The sequence below is a fragment of the Sphaerodactylus townsendi genome, linkage group LG07 (genome assembly GCF_021028975.2).
Source record: "Sphaerodactylus townsendi isolate TG3544 linkage group LG07, MPM_Stown_v2.3, whole genome shotgun sequence".
NCBI lineage: Eukaryota > Metazoa > Chordata > Lepidosauria > Squamata > Sphaerodactylidae > Sphaerodactylus > Sphaerodactylus townsendi.
Genome location: NC_059431.1, coordinates 68,580,653 through 68,596,427, shown reverse-complemented (window position 1 = coordinate 68,596,427; position 15,775 = coordinate 68,580,653). Strand labels below are relative to the sequence as shown.

The 15,775-nt window shown below is 39.8% G+C and overlaps 1 protein-coding gene across 6 annotated transcripts in view; it reads right to left on the bottom strand.

Moving 5' to 3' along the window:
* FANCC (FA complementation group C) overlaps positions 1-10,865 on the bottom strand; it is a 91,688-nt gene extending 80,823 nt beyond the window's left edge. Inside the window, exons 1-2 of one of the 6 annotated variants that reach the window (XM_048503449.1) lie at positions 10,233-10,398; positions 6,246-6,396 (exon numbers count right to left, since the gene is read on the bottom strand). The gene's annotated coding sequence lies outside the window, so the exon portion shown is untranslated. Of the gene's footprint in view, positions 1-6,245; positions 6,397-10,166; positions 10,203-10,232; positions 10,399-10,508; positions 10,655-10,691 lie in introns of those variants that run through there. The other 5 variants (XM_048503448.1, XM_048503450.1, XM_048503447.1 and 2 more) reach the window with 5 other exon arrangements.
* Positions 10,866-15,775: the final 4,910 nt, after the last annotated feature.

Below are 15,775 nucleotides of genomic sequence, written 5' to 3'. Positions count from 1 at the left end.
GATACACCTCTACTGAACTTGACCTTGAACGCTAATCTATTAGGACGGAGTCAATTAAGGGGAGGAAGGGAACAATTCAAAGTAAATAACCAAGAAATTTAAATGAGGGTGAAAACGAACCCTTGAGAAGGGAAATATATTAGCTGCTTGTTTATTAGTTATAACATATGTTAAGTACATAATCAATATTTGACCAAAAGTGAAGGTCAAAAGTTAATTTTTAGTAGACAAAAACGGACTATGTTGGATGCCCAAGCAAGTTGAAACGACTGAATGTAATATGTAAAATGTTTTAAAATGGCACCAATAAAAACTATTTTCTAAAAAAAAAAAAAAAAAAAAAGACAAAGCAGAAGTTTTTTTTTTTTCTATATTTGGGTATAGAATTAAGAACTAAGAACAACAACTTCTATTTGAAGATAACTATGGGAAAAATTTGGCAGAAAATTCAGCAAGACTTAGATAAGTGGAAGGGGCTACTCTTGGTCATTATCTGGGAGAATTGCAGTAATTAAGAATAACGTATTCAAAACTAATGTATTATTACCAGAACTTACCAGTAATATTATCGACAAAATATTCCAGAAAGGGCAACAATCAATAAATCCATATGGAACGTAAAAGAAACAGAATTAAATATTTTACAAATGATCAAAAAAAAACTCTATGGAGGTTTTGTAATCTCCAGATCTGAAACTATATTACTAAGCATGTGCAGTTACGTGGATGAAAGAAATGGATAGAATTAAAAACACCAATCTACTTACATTATTAGAGGGATATAATCTATATAGAGGCTGGCACGAATTTTTTTATTTCCCATAGAACGCTAATAAAACCTTAACAACTTTAATACACACTTGATTAGGAAAAGCACTAGCCAGGATATGGCTAAGATATAAAATTGGTTTTATTTAAAAGACCCCACTATGGATCTCCAGAACAGAATCCTTAAAATTAAAGGAATTCAGCAATACAGATAAATGGGAAACGTACAAGGATTTATTAAAAATGGAAAATTCAACAATTAACTTGAAAGACAGAGAAGAGATAACAATTCAAGGAAAAAAATGCCAATGGTTCCACTACATTCAATTAAAAGAAACATATATAAAAAAAAAGATTCAGAAAGAGGTTTTCAGATAAAAGAATGAGTTTGAAAGAGCCGATGTTAGATGACAATAAGAAAATAATTCAAAAATATATAATTTGTTGTTAAACTATAAAACAGAACAAGAGAACATAAGGATAACATGATAATTTGGGCACAGGACACATGTGGTAGCCATTAAAACATAACAACAGATGAATGGGAAAAATGTGGAGGAATAATGCTAAATTTACGCTAGCAATGGACCTACGGTGAAAAAATTGCCAAAAATATACCATCAGCTGGTACTGTACTCCAGTTAAATTGCATAAAATGAAAAGTACAACAACGACAAATGTTGAGGTGCAAAAGAAAACGAACGCTTTTACATATGTGGTGGGAATGTGAAATAATAAAAAATATTGGGAAGAGATAATTAGCCTCATTGAAGTAATTTTAAAACCAAATTACAAAGGAAAGCAGAAATTTTCTCCTGGGTTTATTTAAAACAATAAAACAATAGAACTAAATAACAACTCCGTTCATGTATTTAATCACCAATGCAAGAATGGAAATTGCAAAATTCTGAAAGAACCACATCCCCCCCCAACGGAAGACTGGAATATGAAGATGTATCAAGTAATGAGGCGATAAATTAACCTGCATGTTAAAGGATAACCCAGAAAAATTTAAAAAAAAAACATGGAAATTATATGTTGATTATCTAGAGAAAATGTTAAATTGAAAACTGAAAAAGTAATCTAAATATGTAATTATAAATACCTGGTCTATGTTACTCTGTCCTTATCTGGATAAACCTGACTCTTTGTATTTAAAGGAAAGCAAAAGAAAACATCTAAGAGAGACAAATAAACAAGGCAAACAATGAGAAGATTGCACTATATATATAGGGTCTATAGAGTTTTAAGATTAAATAGGATTAAGAATAATTACAAGAGTTACGATAAGAAATAAGAGTAAATGAGAGATAAAAGCATAAAATGGAGATTTGTACTAAAGATGTCTATATTATTTTGTAAAAGAATGTTATTCGTGATATAATTAAAAGATGTTTTTGCCTGAAGATATAGAATTAAGAATAGGGAGGCAGGAGAAAGAACCAGTAGAGAGATGGCAATATCTCAGAAAACTTTGGTGAGTCAGAGCAAGATGATTAAAGGAGAGAAAAAATTAAAAAACAAAAATAAGGGAAAGGAAGAAAAGAATAAAAATAACTGGATAATTCCCACGAACTTGACCTGAACGCTAATTTATTAGACGGAGTCACTAAGGGGAGGAAGGGAACAATTCAAAGTAAATAACCAAGAAATTTAAATGAGGGTGAAAACGAACCCTTGAGAAGGGGAAATATATTAGCGGCTTGTTTATTAGTTATAACATATGTTAAGTACATGGGTCAATATTTGACCAAAAGTGAAGGTCAAAAGTTAATTTTTATAGACAAAAACGGACTATGTTGGATGCCCAAGTGTTGAAACGACTGAATGTAATATGTAAAATGTTTTAAAATTCAATAAAAACTATTTTCTAAAAAAAAAAAAAAAAAAAAAAAGACAAAGCAGAAGTTTGACGAGAACTAGGAATTGTATTTCTTGTATGTTGCGGAATCATTTAATTAAAAATAACAACAACAACAAAGGGAATCACAATTAAATGCAGAAAAGTTAATTGAATAGAACAAGATGAAAAGCTACGAGTAATTGTTTATTTGATATATAACAGTGAATGCTACCTAAATAGCAGAATGTTAGATGAAATAAGTAATATGGAAGGTTCCCTCTATCATCTTTTCACTGAATATTAAAATCCATTTTATTGCTATTAGATTACACATATATTAGTTAATGTGTTGTTCTTTTACATGTTTTCTTAATAATGTGTTATTAGTGTGTTGTTATAAATTTAAAAAACTATTTTAAAAAAGGAAACTGAACACTCAAGGCTGAACCTCCAGCTGCCCTCTTTGCTGTTGAAAAACACATCCCCTGTGGCATCCAAAGAACTAGAAGTACTTCGCGTGGCAACTGCCTCAAGATATTACTTACATAAATATTTGCATCCTACTTTTCTTCCACACTAGGGACATCAAGTGACTTACCGTATATATTCGTGCATAAGTTGAGTTTTTCAGCCCTTTTTTAGGCTGAAAAATGCCCCCCTCAACTAATACGCAAGTCAGTGATTTTTAGGGGGCCCCAAGCGCCTCTCATTAACATTCTTTACTTTGCAATAATGGGAGCAGGCTTGAGAAGAGGCCTGCCTATGTTCCCTTCCAGGCTAAAACGGCCTGCTGGGAACTACATTTCCCAGGAGACCCTGGGAAATGCAGTTCCCACCAAGTTGTTTGAAGCCTGAAAGGAACAGAGGCAGGCCTCTTCTCAAGCCTGCTCCATTTGTTAAAGTAAGTGTGGGGAGGGTGCCGCGGGGGGGGGGGGGGGTGCCATGCAGGGAACCCCTCTGCCCCAGGGAAAAGGCGGCTGCCTTCTCCCTGGGGCAGAGGGGGAATGGTGGCGGCGCCCTGCTCTTTGCCGGGGACCCCCTCTGCCCTAGGGAAAAGGCGGCTGCCTTGTCGCTGGGGCAGAGGGGGAATGGTGATGGCGCCCTGCTCTGTGCCGCTGGCTGCTGCATTTCTCACCCTCGACTTATACACGAGTCAATAATTTTTCCCAGTTTTTGTGGCAAAACAAGGTGCCTTAACTTATACTCAGGTCAACTTATACACAAGTATATACGGTATATATAACATGAATGCAGACACGCACATAAAATACATTTATAAATACATATGATCAGGCAGTATGCCAGTAAAATGTATCAATACCAAACGGACAACATAATCTTCAATTTCTGTGTGTTCTCTACAGATGGCTCCATGCTTGAAAATTGTAGAGTAAGCATAATCACCAAGGCCCAGTCACTGAATGCCATTCCACAAAGGTATTAAAAAGCACAATACTATACATTAGTTGATATGCCCGAAAATCAATAATATACTAATGAAAGCAACAATAACTAGTAACCACCAGAACATTTTTATATCATACTAGCATCTAAGGGCCTAATATTACGATCTCCTGAATGAACACAGCAGTTAGGAGAACTGAGTTAAAAATAAGGATGATTCAGTATGCGCAAAACAGGTTTTTAGGGTTTTTTTTATGTACACTGTCCTCAAGGTATATTTGTTTTGACTTGAGTACTTCATATGATTCCCCTCTGCTTACAGGTCAAAATGAACAGAAATTCAAGTAGCTTTATGTCTGAGTGGTGGCAGTATACAGTGTGGTGGCTGGCTAGGTAGCTGCTCTTGCCATATGGTAAAAATTAAGCAATGTGATTGAATTATTTATATCCCAGAATTATCAAGGGCTGGGAATGCATCACTTAAAATCATCTATATCTGAGTGCCTAAGCAGCTGGTGGTATTGATCATTCTGGCACACGACCAGAACTTGCAGGATCAAACTACAGTTCCCAGACAGTTGTGGAAGAATGCATAAATCCAATTTACAAATGAATGCGAACATGCTTAGCTTTGATATCAGGCAGGATTGAAAAATGGAGAGACAAGCCACAAGGCTCCTCCGCCCCATCCCAGCAGCACTGAGACACATAAAGCAGTACTGAGATATGGCAAAGCAGGGTTCTTCTGTGAAAATGCAAAGTATTTATGATTTAGACAAGAACAGAGTCAGACAAGTGAAATGGGCAAGGCTAGGACAGAGAGAGATGCCATGGAGTTTGCCTTCATCCTATCCCAGCAGTATAAAATACTTTGTTTTTAAATTTTACTGACCTTTAATATGCATGACAGATGAAGCATGAAAGGACATGGAAATCAGCAAAAGAACACACACAAAATTTCAAATCCAATCTCAAGTGGTCAAAAGAATGTAAAACTTCTCAAAATTCAATGTCCCAATGTTGCTATTTGCAATAAAATTTCAATTTGAATAGAGTGGTAAACAAGAATCCTTTATGATTAGGCAAGAATCTGACATTATTGCAAAGAAACCTATCCACTGGGTGTTGTTGCTGACAGAACACCCATTCAATGCTGTGAGTTACTGAATCAGCTGTACAGAAAAGGGATGAATTTAAATAAAGTCCTGGAAATGGTTATTATTTATTTAACAGCTCCAAGGTTCTTCTGCCTAACACATTTTGAGTACCAGTGAAATTGGTGGAAAATACTTTAGAAACAAGGTACAGCTCTCCTTAATTTTTCATGTATTGGCCAAATGCTTTTCCGAGAAGAAGTTCTTTTCAATAGCAAGGGTCAAACCACAAATTATATTTTACACAAGTTCCCAACAAGAACTTGAAACCATATTGCAGTGGCAATTCCATGTAAAAGTGCCACAGGAATCTCATTTTCCCAAGCCATAACAGCCCGGGGAACATTATCTGCCCTGTTGGAGAGGCTGCACGTGCACACATTCAGAGCAAAGTTGCCCAGTAGGGCAAATATCATACACCCACTATTTGGACCTGGAAAATGGAGGGGAGGAGTACAAATCCCCCCCCCCTTTATAGCCCCTTTGCAAAGCTATTATATGGAGTTGTCACCATGTAACAACTATTGAATGACAGTAAGTCTCTCAAACAAACACATGTAAAATATAAAAACAGAGAGATGTTAAGGACTTCAAGGGATATTTACTATAATCTCCTGCTCAAAGCAGGAAATTCACACAACTGCCTTCTCCTCCACTCCCCCAGTGATACCTGCTTTATACCCAGAGGAAGGAAAAAAACCTCCAGGATCCCTGGCCAATGTGGCCTGGAGGAAAATTCCTTCCTGACCCCAAAGTGCTGATTGGCATTACCCTGCGAATATAGCAAAGGGCTATGAGAGCTGAGCTCCAACTAATGCCTTCTTACCCTTGCCCTCATGATGTGCCAAAGATCCCAGAATCAGCATTCCTGTCAGATAGTAATCTAGCCTCTGCTTAAAAACCTCCAAAGGAGAGGTCAAAACTTCCCAAGAAAGCCTGTTGCACTTCGAAATCACTCTGTCAAGAAGTTTTGATTTTATTTCAACCCATTTGTTCTGTTCTGATATTCTGGGCAACAGAAAATAACTCTTCTATATCACCACCCTTCACATACTTGAAGATGACTATCGTATCACCTCTCAGTTGTCACCTCTTCAGGGTAAACATACCCAATTCCTTCAACCATTCCTCATAGGACTTGGTCTCCAGACTCTTCACCATCTTTGTTGCCCTCCTTTGGATATGTTCTGCTTCCTGTCTTCTGGTACAACATCTGATCCAAGAATTCTAAGAAATAATGGAGACGGGCTTGGAACTAACATCAGCTAGTTTTTTTAGTTAGATTCATCTGATCATGAAGACTTAATTTCATCTAAAGAAGCTAGATGTTTATGCACCACCCCATGTTTACCCTAGGCTGCAACTCCCTTTCTTAATCATGTGTTTTGCCAGGGTGAGCAGTTTCCCTTGCAAGAGAAAACTGAGGCAAAATAGGGATTGCGCTATTCTACCCTCTCTTCACCACCTGTTAAAATTTTACTTTCCTCTCCCACCAATGGGCCTACCATTCTCTTGATCTTTTGTGGTTCCCTGAACATAACTTAAGACCCTTTTTTGCTGTTGTGTTTAGCATCTCTGCTGGCCTAAGTTCAACTTTTCTAACATTCTCCCTATAAGCACTGGCTATTAGTTGACATTATTATTTTATGAAAAGTATATCCTCCCCTTCCCAACCAAGGTTGGGCAATATTTGTATTTGTACTTGGTTATATGGTCCACCTTCCATTTCCTAAATTAATCGTTTTTTAATTCTCAGATCTTGAGAAAGCTGCTTATGGAGCCCCCTTCTTCCTTCTCATTGGCACTGTTTTGTGATTGCGCCTTAAATATTTCACTATTAAGAATCTCCCATCCCTCTTGAACTCCCTGAACTATTTCAGACCACGGGGTTCTACATAGCATAACTTTAAGTTTGTCACAATTAGTTTTTCCAAAGTCCAACCTATATGGCTGACTACATGCAGCTTTTCCCTTCCCCAGGATCTTAAATTTCAATATTATATGGTCACTACTAATAGTGTCCGTAATGTGCAGTTTTGCCCTGAGAAAGAATAATTCATGGTAATCATTTCAGACATCTTTTCTCCTTTGTAATTTCTAGATTGGAGTTACCTTTTTACCCTGCAATGCTCTCCAGCCCTACCACATATTAATCCTGTTCTCCTCCATTAAGGTCAGGGCGGCATAAACAATGTACCCCACCCCCCTTCTCCTCCTGATTGAGATTAAGATAAAACATGGTGGCTTGTGCTAAATCCCCCGGTGAGCTTCATGACCAAGAGAGGATTTCAATCTTGCATCCTTCAGACAGAGCTCAGTTCTCTTACGTCCCTCACTAGCACACAGGTCACAGAGATCCACAGAAATACCAGAAACACACTTTTACAAAACACCTTATATTTAGTTTAATTGATACATAGCTTATGACAGAACAGAACTCTATCGAAATTTCAAATCGTCAGGGAAATCTCTACTCATTTGTTTGGGTGCACACACAAGTTACACATTTTATTCATTTACTATAATTTAACAGACTGCCTTTCAACCCCCAGCAGAACAGCTGTCTACCACTGACTGAGAGACACCTGTTGTGATTTCAAGGAATTCTTGAGAACCTAGAATACAGTTTGAAACAATGCATTAAAGTACTGCAACTGAAATAATTATTATTGAACACCTATATGTAATAAATCCAATCGATGTCCCAGAAATATTCTACCAGGCATAATTAGGAAAATAACTCACAACAGGAACAGAACAGTTTTACACAAGAAAAGTAGAATAAAGACCTTGGTTTGATTTTCTACAAAAATAAATGCCAGTCCACAAGGGGGCAAAACTACAAATATTTATTTAGCAAATCTGTTTCCATCCAAAAGATGGCAGTGGCAGATAAATCATCAGCCAGTACATTAACAAAATAAAAATAAAATAGAAGAATGAAAAATATAAACTAGAGAAAGCTAAGCTAGCTAGCAAAATACTAGGTGTTTCAAGTTTCTGTAAGACTACTATAAAGTTGAGCCATCACTATCAGAAGTGTGGAAATAGTGAAATTTCAACTTGCAGAATATGGCCTAGCTAAAAAAAAAATATTAATCTTGTGACATTTAAATCTACCCTGGCATTCCTTAAGCTTAAAAATGCAGGATTCTCACTAAAAAATCAATAGGTATAAAACAGACTGACAGCCCCATTCAAAGGGGGGAGGTTGAAAGGACTCTTGGACATGGTGTGACCTTGCGCTGGCACATTTGTTTTCCCCAGCCGAGGGGCTAGATAAGCTGAGGGGCACGGTTCCTGCAGTCCCACTTCCACAAAACTTCAAAGTCCAGGCTGTGGTAGGGCTGCGCTGGTGTCCTACTCAGATGTCAGCATGGGGGCGGGGTGGCGCAAGACTGGGGCATTCCCAGGGGTACAGCCAACATTAGTCGGCTTCCTTCCAGGCTTTAGGGCTGGTTGTGTGGTGCACTGGCCCTCGGACTTACGCCACTATTTTGGTGATGTACGTCCTTTAAACTCTATGGGGCTTTCCAATAGCGGAGGAGTTTCGGGGGTTTTCCAAACTCCCTGCACTGCCAGAAAGCCCTATTGGAGGTGGCAGGGCAGCACCACATTGGCACCATGTCCCACCACCTCCGAGTTGGGTGGGTCAGTGAATTAAATCTGTGAACTTGCCTCGTTTGTAGATACTTTCAATTCATTAATCAAAACAGCTAAATGAACACACTTGTGCTGTTTATGTTGGAATCTTATTTTGTATGCGTAGATAATAAAAAACTATATTATAAATATCCTACTATACAAATTAAACATAACCAACTCTTAACTTTGACAGGAATTATTGCTATGTCTAGCCTTTTTATAACTCTGCTCTTCTGCCTTTTCAGAAAAGGTGAACTTCTTTCCGGTATTTAATTTTCACTTGTATTAGTAGTATAGTGCAGTGGTTAGATTGGGAGATCCAAGGCAGAATCCCCACTTTACCATAGAAACTTGCTAGATGATCTTGGACCAGTCAAGATGCCCTCAGGCTAATGTACCTCATAGGCTTGTAATGAGGATAACATGGGGAAATATGAATGATTAAAGCTGCTTTGATTCCACACTAGGGAGAAACATAGAGTATAAATGATGTTATACTTATCTCTCCAGTGGGAACTTAAAGCAGCTTACACCATTCTCTCCTCCTCCTCTCCATTGACAGCTAATTCATAATTTAATAACACAACTTTAAATCACTTTCTGAACAATGTAAGAGATACAGATTATACGTTGGATTTAAAGTCTGACATTAGAAAGGCACTTTCACTGACTAAGGAAGCAATTCCCCCCTTCTCCTTTGCCATCCTTATTCACTGTAGAATTTCAGGGGGCTCCAGTAAGAAGCAGGAAAAATCACAATCTGCCAGTTGGATACTGTAGAGAATGGTTGCAGGTTCCTTGGCTAAGAATCGTATTTTTAACTATTAAATTCTGTAAAGAACAATACATGCTAACATGCTATATAGTGCAGAGTTTTGTAATAGTTTGTTAACAACTATATAAATCAAGTCATATTGATATGTGAACAAGCCAAATGAATATATCCCCTCCCCATTTATCATCATGTGAGAGAAATGAAACAGCTCTTCCTCTGAAGCAGCGCCCTTTTTTTAAGTAATGAAATGTCACACCTTTAACAGCATTGCCACCGTTTTACCAATCATTCATAAAAGCTGGTCAGGGTAGATGTTTCTATCACTTCCTCCATTTTGGCTTCACAACAGCTTTGCAAGGTAAGCTAGACTGAGAAGGGGACTAGCCTAAAGGTCACCCAAAGACCCGAGTGGGAAATCCGAAGCCGGGTCCTACAACGCGACACTTGCCACCTTTATGTTATACCCTATCCTCCCTTTAGCTTTCCTTCTCCGTCCCCTGACTCAGGAGAACTATTTCAGTCTCACTGAAAAAATACATAGCGTTAATAAGCAGATAATAGTTCTGGAGCAACGCACACCCAACACACCGCCTCGTCCCTCTTTGGGAACAAGAGACAAGCCAAAAAGGATGCGAATACAAACCGTCTCCCTTCCACCGGAACAGCCGCGGGAATATTTGAGAGCGCGCGCCAATAATTCCTAGCCCGCCTCGTCTACCCCAGTGCGCCTGCGCACACCGCCTCAGTTCAGAGTGGCTGCGCACTGCGGGACCGGAGGCGTGTACAGGCAAGGGAAGAGGTGGTTCTTGGTTCTCTCCGGGGAAAGCGCGGGAAGTGGGATTGTGCTATGACGGCTCCTTGCGAGCATAGCCCTTTGTGTTTAGTCTCTTCCTTTTCCTTCAAATCTTTCCACCCCTACCCTTCAGTTGGCTGCGCTCCGCCGGACGCCGAACTGCGTTGTTGGTTAGTTCGGTAGACCCGAAAGAGAACCTCCTTTTCTGCCGGCCCTTGAATGTAACAGGAAGGTGCTCCTTCTTTGCCTCGGGGCGTCCCGCAAACGGCATGCATGCGACAGCCGTTCTGGTCCACTTCTGTTTCTCACCTGCAACGGGAGATTGCGCCACAACCTTCTGCAAACTCGTGTAGGCTGTTGGAATATGGAGGGGAGTGCTTTCTTCCGACAAAACGGACTAAGAGTCAGCGTCACTCATATGCGTCCTTGGGAGGAAGTTGTTTCGCATGTAGCGGGCTTTGCTTGCAAGTCAGCACGTCTAGAAGAGCCCAGTTTCAGTGTTGCGGGTATTTATTAGAAAGCAAATCGCACGCAAAACAAAGCGGGACTTACTTCCGGGTAAATGGCTGGCATCCTGCCAGGTTTCAAACAGCTGTCGACGAGCACCGACTCCTGCAGAGATTCCCCGCGGTTAGCCTAGCCTAGGCTACCTGTTCAAAACTGCGAGCCGACAGGGCTTGAAAGGGCAGTTCAGGAAGCCAATAGCAAATCGAGAGAAAGCAAGTGAAAGTTGCTCGCCCCAGTTAATCCTTTGCACTCCTCTCAGCACGATAAAAGAATCTTGGCTAAAGGTTCAACTTGTGTCAGCAGCAGTAACTGGGTTGTTCCTACCTCCTTCTCTGGCCTCCCTTAATATCCGACCACTATTAATAAAGCATATATTCCTAGCGAGAAAACAATTTCTAGTCGTTTAGCACTGGGGAAGAGGGTGCTCTGGAATTGGGCATGTATGTAAAGTGCTGTCAAATTGTTTTAGACTCTTTGCTACCTTATGAATCAATGACCTCCAAAACGTCCTATCATTGACGGCCTTGCTCAAGTTTTCCAAAGTGTGGGCTGTGCCTTCCTTTTTTGAGTCAATCTTGTGCAGGGATGTCCAACTTTGGCGCTTCAGATGTTCATGGACTACAACAGGGGCTGATGGGAATTGTAGTCCATGAACATCTGAAGCACCAGAGTTTGACACCTCTGATCTAGTGAATCAATGCTAGTGACACATCCATATGCTTAAGAATCTTTTCTTGCTCCTTCATGGCTGCCCTTCCCAATCTCAATCTCCTTCAGATTTTTTGGTTGCAATGTCCCTTTTGGTTGATGATGGAGCCAAAGAGTAGAAAGTTTTGAACAATTTCAGGTTCCTCATTGCCCTCCTTGAAGTTAAGTAATTCTCTAGCAGTCATTACTTTTGTCTTCTCAATGACTTTCATTGATACTTTCTCCTTTAACTTTCAGCAGTTGCTATTTTGAGTCTTTGCTATTTTCTGATATTAATGTAATATCATTAGCATATCTCAAGTTGTTAACATTACTCCCCCCAGTTTTTACTCTACCTTAATCTAAATCTAATCCAGTTTTTCCTTTTTTAGGACAAGATGCTTCCCTTGATCATTATCAGTCAATAAAGAAACGAGTTTCTACTCCAGTTATTAGTAGTAATTAGACTCCTTCTTCGAACCCAACTGAAATTTGTATTGTCTGTATCAGGGCATCTGTTTGTTAAAGCTATGGGCACTGCTTTTATCATTTTGGGTCCCCCTGTCCAAACTATTCTATTAGATTCCAGTTTTTCAGACTTTTTAGATTTTAGATTGTTCAGGTTTGTAGAAGGATCTGGCTTGTCCATTTACAGGTCCAATAATCGGATTTAAGCATCCTAAAATTGGCCGACTTTGCTATTATTGATTTGATTTGATTTGCATCCCATCCTTTCCCAGCAAAAGCCAGGCGGATTCCGCATGGGCAAAAAACAGTGGTGTGAAAACTGTGCAAACCCTTTTACACTGTTTTCACACCGCTGTTTTTGGCTCATGAGGAATCCACCCTAGACTCAGGGCAACTTCCAACAAATAATTAATACATCATAAACTACAAACAGTAAACAACATTTCACACATTTACAATAAAATGCTTCCAATAATGGCCTAGATTAGTATCCACCTTATAAAACTACCCGATTACAACAATCAGGGAAAGAAGCCACCAACATTGCAAGGTGGGATTGGTCCAGGGAGAGGTAGTGTAGGTAGACTCAAGAAAAGATGATGGGAGGGGTACTCTGACCAACATCATTATCATTGCTATCAGTCAGCAGGTTCCAATAGAGGAAAAGAATAGGAAAAGGAGAAGAGTTGGATTTATATCTGACTTTTCTCTATTGTAAGGAGTCTTAAAGTAGCTTATAAGTCTGTCCTTTCTTGATCCATAGCAGACACCTTGTGAGGTAGCTGGGGCTGACAGAGTTCTGAGAGAACTGTGACTGGCCCAAGATCACCCAGCAGGCTTCATGTGTAAGAGCAGGGAATCAAATCCAGTTCACCAGATTAGAGTTCACTGCTCATGTGGAGGAGTGGGGAATAAAACCCAGTTCTCCAGATTACAGTCCACCACTCTTAACCAAGGAAAAATAGGAGGAGATGGGACAAGGGAGGGGTGGACAGCTTATGTGTGAGCCACTGCTGTTGGTGGATCTCCATCTTACGGGCCCAGAGGAATTAAGCTAAGTCCCACAGGCCCCAGGTTTTGTTAGATAGAGAATTCCGCCAGGCTGAAAAAGCCCTGGCCAAGGAAAACTGGACAGCTATTGGGCCAGGGACTACCAGGAGGCTGTTTATATTTGAGCGTAACACTATCTGGAGGGTATATCAGGAGACAGTTTTGTAAATACAAGAGTCCTAGACAGTTGCAAGGGGATCCACAACAGCCAACCTATTTTTATCTGTCCCTTTGTCTTACCCTTTCTGTCTCTCCCCCCACCCCACCCCTGCAGCCAACTACATATTTTCGTCAGTGGTGACCAAAGTAGTTACTCTACACAACAACACTGAGAGGTAGGCAAGACTGGTGTGACTGATCCAAAATCACCCAGTGTGCTTCCACAGCAGGACAGGGATTTGAACCATGCACAGGGGTCTCACAGATCCCACTCTGAAGCTGAAGCTGTAACAGATACACTAACAGACTTTCATAGGGTGGTTGCTGTTCAACAAGTGCAATTAAGCAGGCCTAGTTGAATCATGCAAGTCAGGTGGTATCAAGTCACTTAGAAGTTCCTGCCAGGCCTAGGGATGCCAACCTCCAGATGCCAACCAACAGAAAATCTCCCAGAATTACAACTGTACAGCAGACAACAGAGATCTGTCCCCCTGGAGAAAACAACTGTTTTGGAAAGTGGACTCCATGACATTATACCCCATGATGCCTCTTCCCTTCCCTAAATACCTCTTCCTTTTCCAAAATCTCCAGGAACTCTCCAGGATCTGGACCTGCGAACACTTGCCAGGCCTGGCTTTAACGAGTCTTTCCTCAAAATAGGTCTGGAAAGCACTCCCTTCCTTTTTATTCCCAGAAACTGAAGACTAGAATATTGTGGTTGCCTAGGGAATCCGTTGCTTAAAGCTACAGGGACCCCCTTTATCATTTTCAGGTTGTTAACTGCCCCCCCCTTCACTTTTTTGCAAACCTGAGGCCTTTTCAGGTTTGTAGGAAAGACTAATGAGGAGAAAAACAAAAAGAAGGGGGGAGGCTGTTTCTAAGACCTCTACGGCTCACTCCCACTGCTGATTTGGGATGTTTTCAGAACTAATGGGTCTAAAATCCAACCCCTTCTAGTGTACCTGTCAAATTTAAGGTCTCCAATATCTGGGGATGCGAGAGACTGTAAAATAGCCCCTATCAGCAATGTGTCGTTTGGGAACACTCAGACGCTCAACCAGAGAAAAATGCCATTCCACCAGAAATCTTATAAATAATGTCATTTTTTCAAGTTTCCACCACAAAATATTTGCATAAATTTCAGTTCAGAGAAGTGCACATGCCTATTTTTCATAATCTACCCATCTTGCTTGCTAGGCAGGTGTCTTTTTAATGTGATTATTTTCATGGCTTCATATCTCAATGTCTATCTAGCCTATAATTTCATACAATTGCCTGTTTAGACTACGAGGTTTTCTTAAAGTGTGAGGAATGCCCAGTTTTCAGACATTAAAATGAGTTTAATCTAATTATTAAGCAGCTGCCCAAACTGAATAATATCTTCTGCATTATCTTCATCAGTATGTGAATCAATCTGTACATTCCAACACTGGCAGACCTCATGTTCCTACTGAAAGTGTTCACAGGCTCAGGCAGTGATAGAAAACGCAACAGTAATCTTACTGTTCCCAGATGCAAATAGCTGCTTTACCTTTCCTTCCAATGCCACCATCGGAGAGCACTCAGGGAATAGTAAATAGGCTTTTTCAAACGATCATTTCACCTCATGTAAATTCAAACCAGATGGGGGGAAATGCATGGGTCTTCTAAATGGAACCTGGTTCTTTCATGAGACTGGTGTGTCCCTGATGTATTGGTGTTAAAAATAAAGTCTTGAAAAGCTAAAACAAACAGTATACATTTTCTTATCAGAATCCTTTCATATGCTTCATATTCTTCATGGACTAGAATAATAACAAAGTAAGCATAGCGAACAGACAGGGAACTGATTTGGTCTGCCAAGTTTGGAGTCTTATCAGTAGCTGTCGGGAACTAAACTTCTCCAATGTGTTTCTGGGTACAAACAGAACATTACAATTAGCGTATAGGTAGAGGCAGTTATTAAAGTTTCAATTAGCTCAATCAAAAATGGTAAGGAAATAAAATATATGAAGATGAGCCCCCTTCTAAGCCATTTCTAGAACACCAGGTGCAACTTCCTGCATTTCAAGAGATTTTAAAAAAATTCCAAATGAAAAGTATATGAAAAAAAAGAGAGAGAGAGACGCCTACCTGGTATTTATTTTGGAATCTTTACTATAATAACTTGCCAGTAGCAAATTCCACACACCAAAACCACAGTTTCTTATATGCTCTCTTGTGGTCCCCATCACACACGTACACTATGGGAAAACATTGAAAAAGCCAGCATCAACATTATAAAAAGAACCCACAAAGCAGATTAGCACCTCCCTTATAGGTACGAACACTAGGCTCTTATGCCCACCATCTATTTATTTATAGCCTAGTCTCAAATGAATCTCCACCTGGCATTAGTTTCAAACATTTAATGGTCTGGGATGATTTACAGAACATTGATTTGAAAGAATGCCTGCCCTTTATTAAGTCAGTAACATACTATCTTTTATGGGGCCAACTGGCTATTAAAGATGCCGCAAACTGAACTCTTCGTTAGGCAACTG